Source organism: Lepisosteus oculatus, unplaced genomic scaffold (genome assembly GCF_040954835.1).
Source record: "Lepisosteus oculatus isolate fLepOcu1 unplaced genomic scaffold, fLepOcu1.hap2 HAP2_SCAFFOLD_45, whole genome shotgun sequence".
Taxonomy (NCBI): Eukaryota; Metazoa; Chordata; class Actinopteri; order Semionotiformes; family Lepisosteidae; genus Lepisosteus; species Lepisosteus oculatus.
Window position 1 is genome coordinate 330,001 of NW_027167988.1, and position 14,544 is coordinate 344,544.

Sequence of the window (14,544 nt, forward strand, 5' to 3'; positions counted from 1 at the left end):
TACAATACCGCTTGGGCACGTAACGGCGTTATACGCAAGGTTTTCGTTTGTTCGTTTTGTTTTGCTCTGCTTTGCTTTGTTTTGCTTTCCATCGCGTTGGTAAGAGCGTAAATAAAAAGGCGATTCCTGCGTCTACCACTAATGTAAGAGCTATTTCAAGTGCGACGTGGTGCGGCTTTTCAAATGCTTGTGGGCATTTCTCTGTTGTTGATTCTTTTTTTGTGTGTAACAAAGTGGCATTTTCATGTCCGGACGGGGAGACTTTATCATTCCGACATGAAGCCACCCTTAAGTCCTCTGAGGCGTGTCTGTCTGCAAGGCTTGTATTTTGGAAATGTTTTTTTGAAACGGAGAACGACTTTGAAATAGGCTTCCGCCGGCGCCTCGCGATCCAGGTAAGATTGTATCAAAAACGCAGCCGCGGCGGGGCTTGCTGTAGTCGTGGCCGAGTGGTTAAGGCGATGGACTAGAAATCAATTGGGGTCTCCCCGCGCAGGTTTGAATCCTGCCGACTACGTTGTCCACCTCCTGTCGTTGTGTTCCGGCGCAAGCAAAGAAACGTGCCTCTTTGCTGTTCCTGGTGGTTTTAAAACGCCAAATCGCTTGTACCCGCTGCCTTGGAAATAAATTCTTCAGCGTCTGCGAATGGCATTTTGCAGCTGGAAGCAGATGTCGACGCTTTTTGCACAGAGCACCAAAAAAGCGTCTATTTTGAAGGCCCAGGCACTGAGCATTGGTGGTTCAGTGGTCGAATTCTTGCCTGCCCCGCTGGAGGCTCGGGTTCGATTCCCGGCCAATGCAGTGGCTTTTGCAGCGAGCGGCTCCATCACTTGCATCCCCTTGCAACTCGCAACTGAAAACCCACTGAAGCTAAGCAGGTGTGAGCCAGGTCAGTACCCGGATGAGGGTGAGCTACAGGGAAAAACAAAGCTTCCAGCTGGAAGCGGTGTTAATGGTGCCGGCGGGGGGGCGCTCACCCTGAGGTCTGTGCGGGTCCTAATGCCCCAGTATAGTGACGGATATGCTGTGTTGTAAAAGGGCGCTGTCTTTTGGATGAGATGTAAAACCGAGGTCACAGCGCTCTGTGGTCATTAAAAATGACCACCAAAACCTTTGACAAAAGCTCTTGGTAATTGATGGTCTTCAATAATGCTTCTCCTTTAGGTACATTTTAAATCAGCTGAAAAATGCTGTGAAATGGGGGGGCACTTCAGGCCAGTGTAGGATTTGGGTTACAAGAACCATGAAACTGCACGAGAAAGCCCGTACACTGAATTACACGGCTTTCTATTCAAAGGAGGGCAAAAGAAATTCCCTGAGTTTGATTTTTTGCAGCACAGAGAGGAGCACTGTCGTGAGGCCGGTTAGCTCAGTTGGTTAGAGCGTGGTGCTAATAACGCCTAATCGTACGGGCTAGGTCCTTTCCTCCTTTCTTACCAAAGCTGTTAGGTTCCTTTCCGTGGTGAGATGGGTTGTCATGCAACACTGCCACATAGTGCCGACAGACAAGAGTGTTGCGGGAGAAGAGAAAAGTGTTTGAAGATTTAAGAGTGTCTTAGGTGGAGCCAAAATCAAGTGTCACAAATGAAAGTGGTTGGATTTCCAATGTTTAATATGGTAAAAATAAGCGGAAGTTATCTGCCGGTCCGGCACAGTCTGCCATGCTTTTGTCATATACTGTAAAGTGGTGTCGAACTGGAGCCTCACCATTTGCATATGTGAGGCTCCAGTTATACATCGAGTGTCACATTAAATGACAAAAATGAAGAGAGTTAAAGCAGCTGGAGAGGTTTTCTTACAACTTTTGAGCTGACACAGTTTTGGAAAATGTTTCCTTCACGCTGCACTGTACAATATAGGCAGCCAAGAGTTTCCAAAACAAAACAGAATTGACAGATAGGAGAAAATTCCCACTCGTCCTGAAGTTCCCAAAATCCAGCACTGAGCGTAAACAAAGTGTCTAAGTAGCGTGGGAATGCTAACACTAACCCTAGCTGGAGTTTGAGCAAACCAGCACTGAGAGTAAAAAGATGAGTCAAAGTAACGTCTAATCGGATTAGTTTCCTTAGAGCTGGTTCAGAGTTTGCTCAAGAGTTTACCTTTCACAGATGCGCAAAGAAGAATGTTGGGGGTGCACGCTTCAAGGCACCTTACAGCTGTAGAGACTGATTCGAGACGATTCATGGCGTGTGCTCGTTCCCATATACTGTACGCCCCGGGGTGCAGTGCTAGGATGACGTACAATACCGCTTGGGCACGTAACGGCGTTATATGCAAGTGCGGGACGTGAGGGTTTTCGTTTGTTCGTTTTGTTTTGCTCTGCTTTGCTTTGTTTTGCTTTCCATCGCGTTGGTAAGAGCGTAAATAAAAAGGCGATTCCTGCGTCTACCACTAAGGTAAGAGCTATTTCAAGTGCGGCGTGGTGCGGCTTTTCAAATGCTCAACAGGATGACTTCGCATGCACGCGTGCTTTCATGCAGTCGTGTGTGCAACCATGTCTGCTTACGTGCAAACGGGCGTGGTTTCATGTATGCAAAAAACTTTCCTGGGCTCTTCTGAAGCACATAAAATTATTTGGAGATATACATTTGTCTTGTTTTCCTCTTAGGCTCTAGAATTGATAACTTTTTTTTCATTTTTGGCATTTTTCATAATTTTCTAGAAAGTGGTTGCAAGCCCGATATCATGCAAAGAAACTTCAGGATTCGGGGATCAGTCAATGGATTTTCTTCAAAGTTGGATTTTTGCACTCTGTTGACCAAGAGATGTTGTTCTATAATGTTTTTTTTTCAAATTTAAAAATATCATTTTTTCATGGAGCTTTGAAGGGGATGGATTCACCCTCCTTTAGCCAGGACAGAGCTCCAGGAGCCTGCGTAGGATTCTAGCTTTCTCCCCTTGCAGGCACCTGGCACAGAAGACAATATTTTTTTCCTTAAAATCTTTTTTTTTGTGTTCCTTGTTGTTCCAAACTTAATTTTAATCACTTTTAATTAGAGATTTTATTAAAAATAGTGCAATAAATGACTAATTTCACAAAAATTAATGTAATATAAAACGGATGTTTTCAACTTTATTGTAGTGTTTTAGAAACTAATATGTCTTCAAAAATGGTTGTTTTTCACTCCTATGAATGAAAACTGTTGTTATATGATGTTTTTTTTTTCAAATTTTAAATGATCATTTTTTCATGGAGCTTTGAAGGGGATGGATTCACCCTCCTTTAGCCAGGACAGAGCTCCAGGAGCCTGGGCAGGATTCTAGCTTTCTCCCCTTGCAGGCACCTGGCACAGAAGACATCATTTTTTTCCTTAAAATCTTTTTTTTTGTGTTCCTTGTTGCTCCAAACTTAATTCTATTCACTTTTAATTAGAGATTATATTAAAAATAGTGCAATAAATGACTAATTTCACTAAAAATACTAAAAGTAATATAAAACGGATGTTTTTAACTTTATTGTAGTGTTTTAGAAACTAATATGTCTTCAAAAATGGTTATTTTTCACTCCTAGGAATGAAAGCTGTTGTTATATGATGTTTATTTTCAAATTTTGAAAAAGCAAAGGATTCTAGCTTTCTCCCCTTGCAGGCATCGGACACAGAGAACTTCATGGTTTTCCTAAAAATCATTTTTTATGTTCCCTGGTGTTCCAAACTTAGTTTTAATCAATTTTAATTTGTTATGTTACAAACAGGGTAATAAAGTCTTAATTGGACTATAACTAATGTCATATTGTCTGCTACAAAACTGATATTTTCAGCTCTATTGTAGAGATTCTAGAATCAACTAATAAAGAATTGAAATAAAAAAGGGCATAAGAAGACATTACCAACAACGACCACATGATGGAGATATTGTCTAGACATTACCAACAACGACCACAAGATGGAGATATTGTCTAGACATTACCAACAACGACCACAAGATGGAGATATTTTCCAAAGAGGCAAGAGGGGCAAAGCTGCGATAAGGTAAAATCATTTTTTGAAAGAGATTGTTGTCAGAATGCACATCCGTATCCCAAACAGAATCTCTAGTAAAATATGATCATTTGTGAAACAGGCAAATGAGTGTCAGCTACAATATGATTGCTACATATCTGCATTTGTTGGTATTTAAGGAGTAAGAGTGCAGGTTTAAACCTGCGATCCAGTGTGTTGAAGAATTTCACAACACTACCTCTAGCACATATGGAAATAAATCCTCATAATGATTATTGCCCTGGGCATGTACCAAAAAAGCAGTGAGCATATATATATATATCACTGGGTTGAAGCTAGAAACACAGAATAACTGCAAACACATCCTAAATACAGTGTTCCAGCACCTTTGACCTCATCCAGAACGTATCATTTCTTGAAAGGGATTGCTGTCCGAATGCACATCTGAATCCCAAACAGAATCTCTAGTAAAATACGATCATTTGTGAAACAGGCAAATGACTGTCTCAGGGGCCCATTTCTCAATGTCAGACACATGTATGCAATGCTTTCACTGTGCATTGAGCAATAGGGATCAAAAACACCGCAGGTAAGGTTAGAAGTCATGTTCTATGATCATTTCTTTCAGCATTAGGGACTAAATATACTAAACGTATGATGCTAAAATGTTATTTTTACATATATTAATGTAATAAATGATTGCTTATGCTTTATAAACAAATCTAATTATAATAAAAGCTTAAGTTTTGTATTTATCTTGTACCATAGAACATGATTTTCTTTGTATTTCAAGCCCACAAAGTGTCCAAATGATGCACCTTTGACCTCATCCAGAACGTATCATTTCTTGAAAGGGATTGCTGTCCGAATGCACATCTGAATCCCAAACAGAATCTCTAGTAAAATACGATCATTTGTGAAACAGGCAAATGACTGTCTCAGGGGCCCATTTCTCATTGTCAGACACATGTATGCAATGCTTTCACTGTGCATTGAGCAATAGGGATCAAAAACAGAATGGAAACAGACATGGAAACCAACGAGGATGGGATTTGAACCCATGCGTGCAAAGCACAATGGATTAGCAATCCATCGCCTTAACCATTCGGCCACCTCGTTAACAAAACTGGGCTGTCCCAACTGGGTTGGCGCGCTCCAGATGATCTTTTTCTTTTTTTTCCCTCGTACTCGAGGGTCATTTTCCTGTTCCACATGCGATTTCAACATTTTCCTTGGGAGATGTCAAGCCAGCAAGCCACTGCTGTGGTTCAGTGGCCAGCGTGGAGTTCAGTGGCCCTGTTGTACACAGAAAGCACATTGAGCTCCTTGGACATGAAAAGTTCCAGATAAAAGCCATTTGTCATCCTTTCTCTTGGTGTCGATGTTGCTATTGTATGTAAAGGTGGCAACTTGCTCAGCGAGCAGACGGAGCACACACCGAATGCAGATGTGTCTGAGTGGTGTGTCCAAGTGGCTGCAAAAGGACAGCACTCCCGGGGCGCTGTGGCTTAGTTGGTTAAAGCGCCTGTCTAGTAAACAGGAGGCCCTGGGTCTGAATCCCAGTGGATAACTGCCTACGGCTAGACTTAATTAAATGCAAGTATTCATTTCCTGTCTTTAACACGACTTGTTTTTCTTAAAATGGATGCAACTTGCAAAACATGAAATACAAACCTTGCTAATCAGCGCTAGCAGCTGGCAAAAAAAAAGAAGTCAGCAATGTTTTTTTTCTTTAACCTTAACCCTGCTAATGGAGAAGAGTTAAACGACCGAGTCTATGCAGCTTAAACGGTGCGCACGTCGGGTTCTTAGCTGAAAGGGTGGTAAATCACGCTCACCCCAGTCCTTAATCTTTTAAAGAGGATACAAAATTGAACCTAGTCGCCACATCACATACATCCTGTTCAATGATAAAAAGGTAACATCTATCCTCGCTCCAGAGTAAATCTCACGTTGAGGGCATATTTTTTTTCACTTTACCGTGAATCGGGCTCGGCTGCACAGAGGAGAGAGCAGAGCAATGAGGTCACGGGGACAGGGGAGTCACACACTGGCTGTTTGAACACGCGGAAGATCACTGAGGGATCCACAGTATATGGACCCTCCGTGCGCAATCAGTCCGCACTCCGGACTCTGAATCCTGCCATCCAAGTTAAGATCTCGGCAGAACCTGAAGCGCAGTTCCTTCTTAAAACGTAATCTGGTGAGCATTTCTAGAATCGTACTTGTATAGATGCAGCCTTTAATGTGTTGCTAGGTTAAAATTGATGACTTCTTGTATTTCAGTAGGCAACTGCCCTCTTGATTTTGGATTTAATTTCTTTATTACAGTGGCGCTTTTATGAAGCCAAGGGACCAGGGAGCTGCCCCAGTACTGGGATGGCCAGTTCGAAATCATAGAAACTATTGTCAATTCCAGTCCCATGTCAGTGCGAGCAGGGATTTTGACATCTTGTTTTGCTATGTTCTGCACCAACAGGCAGGTGGCTCGGCCATTCCGTTCCAGTTTGGGGGTACAACAGACTGCTAGGTTCAGTCTGATAAACTGAGCTGATGGTTGGAAGAAAACCATCTCAGCGTCCATTCTCTGTCCCTTCTTTAGGACAAGGCGTACCGGAAACCCTGCTGTTGACGCAGGAACGATCAGGTCCGATTCGTTTACTACCTGGCAGGCCTGAGGAATCGTCTGACCTGACCGAATGTTCTCGGGGTCACCGCTTAGAGAGTGGGCATCTGGGTCCACCCGTTTCCACAGCACACTGTTTACTGTGTCCAGCTGGGCGCCCAGTCGAACCAATAGGTCTGCACCAATGCAGACCGAATGGGTCAGCTGAGGTGCTACCTGGAAGTAGTGAGCAAACTTCCTTTTTCCGATGGAGATGGAAGCTACACAGCTTCCTTTGCTCCAAATGGACCTATGAGGTGGGGGTGCCCACCACAGAACCTGTGACTGCGTCACCAGGGTCACCTGACAGCTTCGCGACAGGTCCTCGAACAGACCTTCACTGATTATGGACTTCTCAGAGCTGAGGCTAAGAATTACATCATCAACCTGCACTTCTGCCACCTGGACCCCCTCCCACCACCATGGGGTGGTAGTCCTGGACCCCCTGAGGTACCAGGGTGCACAGAAAGGACTCCCATTCATTACCGGACAGGGAGATCCACTCTTCTTCAGGGATGAAAAGGGGGTGTGCTTTACCTGGCGGGTCAAGCAGCTGCTCGGAGCACTGCTCCTGTAGTTGGGAGACCGTGGGAGTGCTGGCCTGGGCAGGACTTCCCTGTAGTTTTGGAAAGCAAGAAGAGACATTTATTCTCGTCCAGAGGAACCAGGAGGAACCTCCAACTCAGCTATAGTGTTCAGTGGGCACTGTGTGATCACAGCATAACCACTGAATCCCCCTTTTTGCTGTGCAACAGGCTTAGGGTTTTTGACCTGAGCCCACAATTTTCCACGCTGGCAGTCCACCAGAGGCTCCAGCCTGTCAAGCAGGTCTTGGCCAATGAGTAGTGGCTCTCTTTTTAACCTAGAGATGTAAACAGGATGCACCATGTTCATTGGCCCGAACCTAAGTGCCACCCACACTCGGTGTGTGATCCTGGCATGATCCTGGGTATAGCTGGAAATATCTATCTTACACGGTTCTACCTTAAGTCTGATGCCTTTTCCTTTCGCTACTCGTTTGAGCTCGCTGAGTAGATCGGCTGACATCAAACTAATTTCAGCCCCAGTGTCAATCAGTGCTTCTCTATCTAAGACGTTTTCAAGAAAAACCTTGATATAAATACGCCTTGCTTTGCCTTTCTGGCTGAGATTCCCTAAGAATTGTTGGAAGCCTGCCTTTTCTTTGACTTCAGGGGCGGGGTCAGCGCCCAACTCAGAGTCACAGCCTTCTTCCAGGCAGGAACCCTCCCACCCAATCAGATAGACTGAGGGAGGGGCTTGGGACGGATCCCCGCCTCCTCCAGTGAGAAGGGGCGTGGTCCCCCTAAGCTCATTCACACTTCTGGCATTCGGTGCGGAAGGTTTACCCTGTCCTGATCTCTCAGGCAGGGCTTGTTCAAGCCTGGCCAGGCGGGCTGCAGTCGACTCCCTTCGTCCAGTCTTATGATAGACTCTGCCTGAGCCCTTGCCTTCCCCGTAGCGCTCACGGCGGCTCTGACGCTTAGTGCGGTCCTGCCTGCCTATTTTGTGCCGGGGCTTAGCGAGCTCAGGAACCTCAGCTGCCTCGAGCTGAGGCGAGTCGTCAACCCTGCTGGCTTTAGTGGCGAACACGGCCGTTTTAGCAGGTTTTCGCTCTGAGGAAGCAGAGACTTCAGCTCCCCAGGCTTTTTGAGCCAACCTTCTAATGTCAGCCATTTTCATCGCTGTGTGTGCATCACAATCATTTTCCTGACTGAGGGATGCAGATTAGCAATGAATAAACCTTTGAAATTCACGTTCTCTTCGCAACCCTCTTCATTCCGCCCTGCAAAATAAGTGCGCCTAAGCCTCTGATAATAGTCGCGAGGGGCTTCAGCTTTTTCGTGCTTAATATGGTGCACAGCAGCCACGGCAGCTATGGGATCGATAAAAGCCGAAAATTCTCCGATCATTGCCTGACACAGCTCCTCAAAGCTATTACAGACTTCCGGTCCTTGTCTAGACATCCACTCGTGGATCGCTCGGCTGGTAGTTTTCCTTACTTACATAGCCTTTTCCTGTTCGGACGCTTCGGGCATAAACTGCAAAGTATATCTCAGCTCATCGATGTAGGTCTCCACATTATTCCCTGACACTGACGGGTCAAACCTTTCTACATCTTTGGCTAACTGCCTCAGGGAGTGGAGGTTAATTTTTACGGTTTCTCCGCGGGCAGGGAGACGGCCGTGATCAGGAGCAGGGGGTCTATGCCTGAACTGACTCGCCCTTGCGTTTCGCGCAGGACTCGGCGATCTCCCCCATGCCGATCCGACCACAGACCCTGGCCGGGAGAAACCTCCTCCCGGCGCGCTGGGTGAGCGCTCCGGGCTGCTAGGTGGGCTGGCATGCAAGTGGGATCTAGTCTATTTTGCTTCCAGTACGGCAGCATCTGACTCCTTTTGCCTTTCCTGGCTGAGCTCATTTAAACTCTCAATTTCTTTTTCTTTTTCTTTCGAGCTCCCTTCCAGGTCTCTCCTAGCTACCTCAGCCGCAGTTTCTCTAGCAGACAAGTCATCTAATTTACCTAAAACTTCCCTGAGTCAGTCTTCACTTTCCTCATTTTTCACTCTCTTTTCTCTGATTATATCCAACAACTCGACTCGCTCCACCTTATATCTTTCTAGCGTTCCCTGAAGCTTTTGAAACTTTGTCAGCTCGGACAAAGACAGTTCCAGCTGTTTAGCTAGATTTAAGGTGAAACTCGATAGGACCAGAACTGCGTTCACAGACACTCCTGTGTTAAGCTGGTTCGCTACCTTAGCTACTAAATCTACTTGCAGCTTCTCAATATCATCAAAGTTCAACTTTTCGATACCACTCCAGTAACCAGGATTGTCGTCGCTAGAAATAGTACTTATAAGCGACTCCACTTCAGACATTTTAGCAGCCATTGTCATTACGTCAGAGAAACTTTAAGAGTATTACTTTTTTTTTTCTTTTTCCAAAATACAGTATGGAATCTAGACACCCGAGCAGATGGATTTCCAATCAGCACACGTTACACTAAACGCTAGAAAACAGGGGGATTTCTTTACGCAGTTATCAGCACACCCGGTATTCGCGTATAGAAGCCGCGGTGCTGTGCTGAACTTCAGTTATTCTGTGCGACTGATTCTCATTTCATTCTAAACTCACCCACCCAGGGACGCCATTAAATGTAATGGTTTGATGGGTTTACTGAGACAATTATTAATTGTAGCAGTAATCACAAGGTTGTTCGTTGGGGCTTTTAGAAAATCAATCGTCAGAACAACTAACAACGCACACACAGGGGTTCAATACACTAGATACATTTATTAATATAAATTGTGCACCAAACATATACTAGTCTGCCTGGATACGAGTGGCAGACCTTACTGTGAGGGTTATCAATATACAAGGTATATAATCCCGAAGAGATGCAAACACAAAGAGATACACAACAGAGAATATATGTCAATATATATCGTTCGGTTACCAAATCGCTAATCAGTGTTATTACCCACTGTTACTCTAAACTCGGAAGTAAATACATTACTCATGAATTAAATTGATAACAACTTGTGTTGAGGTACAATTAAATTCTCGAGATGCAATGTAGAACATGGGGTTTACTTATCCGCTGTGTATGGATTTGGAATTTCCCGGCACGAACACCAAACCAGCTGACAGGCTCTGTTGCAGCCTCTGTTCCAGCGGTTGTCCAATGGGCGTTGTCCCGGCGTCCTCTGGCTACCGGCCAACCAGTCAAGGTGCAGCTCGGAGTAGGACGGGCGGAGGAATCTGACTGCGGCGCGCAGGGCAGTCGTTGCTCCGAGGGGATCTACCAGCAGTCCGGCTGGCTGGTAGAAAGTCTCTATGCACAGAGTGTGACCGCGAGTCCTCACAAGTCACTCTTGTGCCTGGGAAGAAGCTGGTTCGTTCCCGGTCCAGCACTGCTTCTGAATAAGCTATTCAGGTTGTCGACGAGGGTCCAACTGTAGGGTCCAACTGTCCAACACAAACACAATCTGTGGCGTTTAGCGTGACAGTCTTGCAGGCATCGTGCTGTCTCACTGCAATACTATACCGCTGGAGGAAACAGTCCATCTGGCCATGAAACTCATTTGAACGTCTAGCTACAGCAACTAACAATATCATGATTTATTCAGGATGTGTGGAATCACCACGTCCCGGAGACAGCTTCCGAAATCGTGAGCATTCTCTGGTGGTGTCCTGCAGGGCACCTGTTGGCGTGCGTTGGTGATATAGTGGTGAGCATAGCTACCTTCCAAGCAGTTAACCCGGGTTCGATTCCCGGCCAACGCAGTGGCGATTGGTTTCAAATGCTGTCATGAGCCTTGGATTGTGACTAGCAAAGCGCAGCCTTTTGAAAAACGGAATGCAAAACAGAATTGAAGGAGAATCTTACAGGGGATTCTGAGCGGTGTCTGCATACACGCAGTCCGATACGGGTGCTGAAAGCTTGAGCTACTCTCAATGTCATGCTGCCTTTCCCCGGAGTAAATCTGTTACATTGAAAGAATGCTTCTGGCAGGTTCAAAAAGCGACCCTTGTTAATTGGAGAAATCAATGATTTCGAATGAATTCTGTATGCGTTAAAAGACAGCTATACACAGAAAACATGCAGGACACTGCTCATGATGTTTCCCGAGCCGAAACACAGTGCGTTTTTCCAAGCCATCTGACAAAGCCCACCCACTGAAAACTGCAGCAGATCGTGTAAAGACGTTCAACTTTGTAACTACTGCACGCACAGGAAGCAGAATAAATTCCTCTTTTCCGGTTTTATTTATGCGAACCATAAATAAACCAAATAAACCAAGTTGCAAGAGGCCCGCACCCACAGCACAAATTGCGCAGCCTAGGCCACCTCCTCGCCCTGCACGCCACCGCCTCCTGCTGGGCCCACTCTTTCGCACACTCACACGCCACACTAACACTCAAAAGTGTGGGCAAAACAAGAAAACGAGCGCACCGTTTCCTACACATCTGCAGTCACCGTTGCGCATTCGCAGCATGTCCCGGGATGCAATTCGGCCTCATTTGCATAACTCCAGACCGGCAGATCGCCACGCAAGCTCGCGACGTGCGCCTGCCACACACCGAACAAACCTTTTCAGCAATTTCCAAAAAACGGGCCTGCTCGCCTGCCCACAAGGCTCCATCTCTTACCTGCTCTCCAGAGCCTGCTGCCTTCTGTGCTTTTCTCTCGGCACCGCTGCAGCGCACACAACTCCTGCAGCGGGAGGGGGGGAGAAAGTTCCCGCGCTCCGCCGCAGGGAAGGCTCGCTCCGTGCGCACACGTCCTTTCGATGCCAGTCCAACAAGTGCTCCGCATTAGCTGCGTCGGGGCTCCGGGGTGTCGCACCTCACCTCACCTCACCTCGCACTGCCCCCTCCTTGAATGTCTGCCGCTGGGCATGCCCCACTCTCCTCCGCCTTATCTTATCGCGTGTGAGCACCGACAATGGCCACAATGCCGGGGAATGGCACCTGTAAATTAATTCTCTTCTCTTGCAGCCTGAGATCATGTCCTTCTTTTGGCTCCCTCCAGTTCTGATAAAAAATCTCACTCTTAGATTTGTTAATTTTTGCGGATGAAGCCAAAGAGAAACGATCACAGCACTGCAGAGCTCTGCTAATTGAGGCATTGTCAGAGAGGAGCAGGGTCATCCATGTATAGAGATGTCTTTACCTCTCCTCCCCCACTTCCAGGCACTGGTATCCCATTAATGGCCTGATCCTGGCGCAAGGCACAGGCTAAGGGCTCCATAGCCAAAACGAATAACAAGGGGGATAATGGGCAGGCCTGCCTCACCTCTGAACAGACTTCAAAGGGGTGTGATCTATTGCCATTAACCATAACTCTGCTGTTGCTACCTGTGTACAGCAGGTTAATCCACTTTCTCATGATGGGGCAAAAATTCATGTGCTCAAGTACCAATGTTAAGTACTGCCGGTTTAGGCGGTCAAAGGCCTTTTCTAGGTCTACACCTAAAATGCACAGAGGGAGGGAGCGATCCTCTGAGTACAGACAGACATCCCTCAACAAGGCCAGGTTGTCGCTCATCAGGCGTCCTGCTATCCCACAAGTCTGTTCTTTCCCTACCAGTGAGGCCACTACATTTTGTAGGCGCAGGAAAAGGGCTTTGGACAGGATCTTAGTGTCCACGCCTAACAGGCTGAGGGGTCTCCAGTTCTTTATGTCATTCTTTGCTCCTTTCTTAAACAAGAGAGAGATAGTGCCTTCTCTTAAGGAGTCAGGCAGCAATTCTGTCTTATAGCTTCGCTCGAATAGGAGCAGTAGCGGATCCTGAAGCAGATCCCAAAAGGTGCAATAAAATTCTTTAGGGAGCCCGTCAGCACCCGGAGTTTTCCTCTTCTGTAAGCTCTCCATAGCCTGTCTCAGCTCTTCTATTGTCAAATCCCTCTCAAGTACTTCCCTATCTTCTTCACTCAAAACGTTTTCTAGCTTTGAGGTAAAAAAATGAATTTCTTCATCCTTTACCTCTGTAGAGCTGTACAGTCTTGAGTAGAAGGCCTCGGTGCAGGAGAGGATAGCACTCGGCTCTGTTCTCTCTCGTCCCTCCTCATCAACTACACTTTCCATGACAGACTTGGAGCCTACCACTTTCCTGAAAAAGAAGCGAGTACACTTCTCATTTTCTTCCAAGAACTGCACTCTGCTTCTTAACAGCACTCCTCGACTACTTTCTTCGGCTATGCTCCGGATGTCCTTTTTTAAAAGGGTGATATCCTCGAGCACAGCGAAGCCACTGTGCAGCATCGTGTAGAGACGCTGCAGCTGCCTCTGTTTCCTGGCTAGCACTCCTCTCCGTCTGGCAGCAGCCTTCCTTCCCTCAGCCATGAAAAAGGCCTTTGTCCTCATCTTCACCTCCTCCCACCACTCTCCTACTGACCCGTACAGACACTGCAAGGACAGCCACTGTGATAGTTTCTCCTTGTAGCGGGATACTACCCCCTCGTTCTCTAGCAGCTTAGTGTTGAGTTTCCAGAGGCCTGGGCCAAAGACAGTCCCGCCCTTGAGTTCCACTCTACACCCTAAAGCCTGATGATCTGAGAAGAAGACAGGCTGAAGAGTGACCCCAACAACTTTCACTCTCTCTGAGACAAAGCAATAGTCAATTCTGGAGCTGCTATTCCTCCCTGACCATTTATATCCTGCTGTTGTGGGATATATACATCTATATGTGTCTGAGAGTTTAAAGTCTTGAACTAAGTTTTGCAGGGCCAGTGAGCTGGAATCCAATTTTATCGGAGAGCTAGACTGCCTGTCTGTGTGCTCTAAGATACAATTAAAATCCCCTCCCACTATCACGTCTGTGCTACTTAACAATAGGGGAGAGAGTGCCTTGAGTAGCTCCACCCTTCCTCCCACGTTAGTAGGACAATACACATTGATTAGCCGCAGGTTAACGGTCCCCCATTCCACATCCACACACAGCAACCTGCCATCTATGACCCTCTGAATACTTTTCAATTTGAAAGCCCATCCTTTGAAAAGAATGGCCACGCCAGAGGCTCTGTTGTTATTGTCCCCTGACCAAACAGAAGGCCCTTTATCCCACCTATCTTCAAAGCTTTTATACCTCTCTTGATAGGCTAAAGCACACTCCTGCAACATCAACACATCTCCCTCTCTCTGCTGGAGGTAATCAAAGACACACTGGCATTTAACTCTGTCATTGATACCTCTGGTGTTAAGAGAAATTATGTTTAGAGCCATATTACATAAGAAAGTGGAACCAGTCTTTACAAAACACATTTCTCTTCGGTCTCACCTGTTACCTTCTCTTTTTCTTTTTCTTCTTACCAATTTCCTGCCAGCCATCCTCTGAATGAGCCTTCATCAGGGTGGCAGCAGTAAAAGCGTTCACGGAGTCCATTTCAAGGAAGGGGGTAGAAGGAGGGGTGGAG

The 14,544-nt window shown here is 46.3% G+C and overlaps 2 non-coding genes across 2 annotated transcripts; one reads left to right on the plus strand and one right to left on the minus strand.

Annotated features, from left to right (window-relative positions):
* Positions 1-4,978: 4,978 nt before the first annotated feature.
* trnas-gcu (transfer RNA serine (anticodon GCU)) lies at positions 4,979-5,060 on the minus strand. Its single transcript has one exon. It is a non-coding gene; the product is annotated as a tRNA-Ser (tRNA).
* A 5,779-nt stretch (positions 5,061-10,839) lies between these two features.
* Positions 10,840-10,911, plus strand: trnag-ucc (transfer RNA glycine (anticodon UCC)). Its single transcript has one exon. It is a non-coding gene; the product is annotated as a tRNA-Gly (tRNA).
* Positions 10,912-14,544: the final 3,633 nt, after the last annotated feature.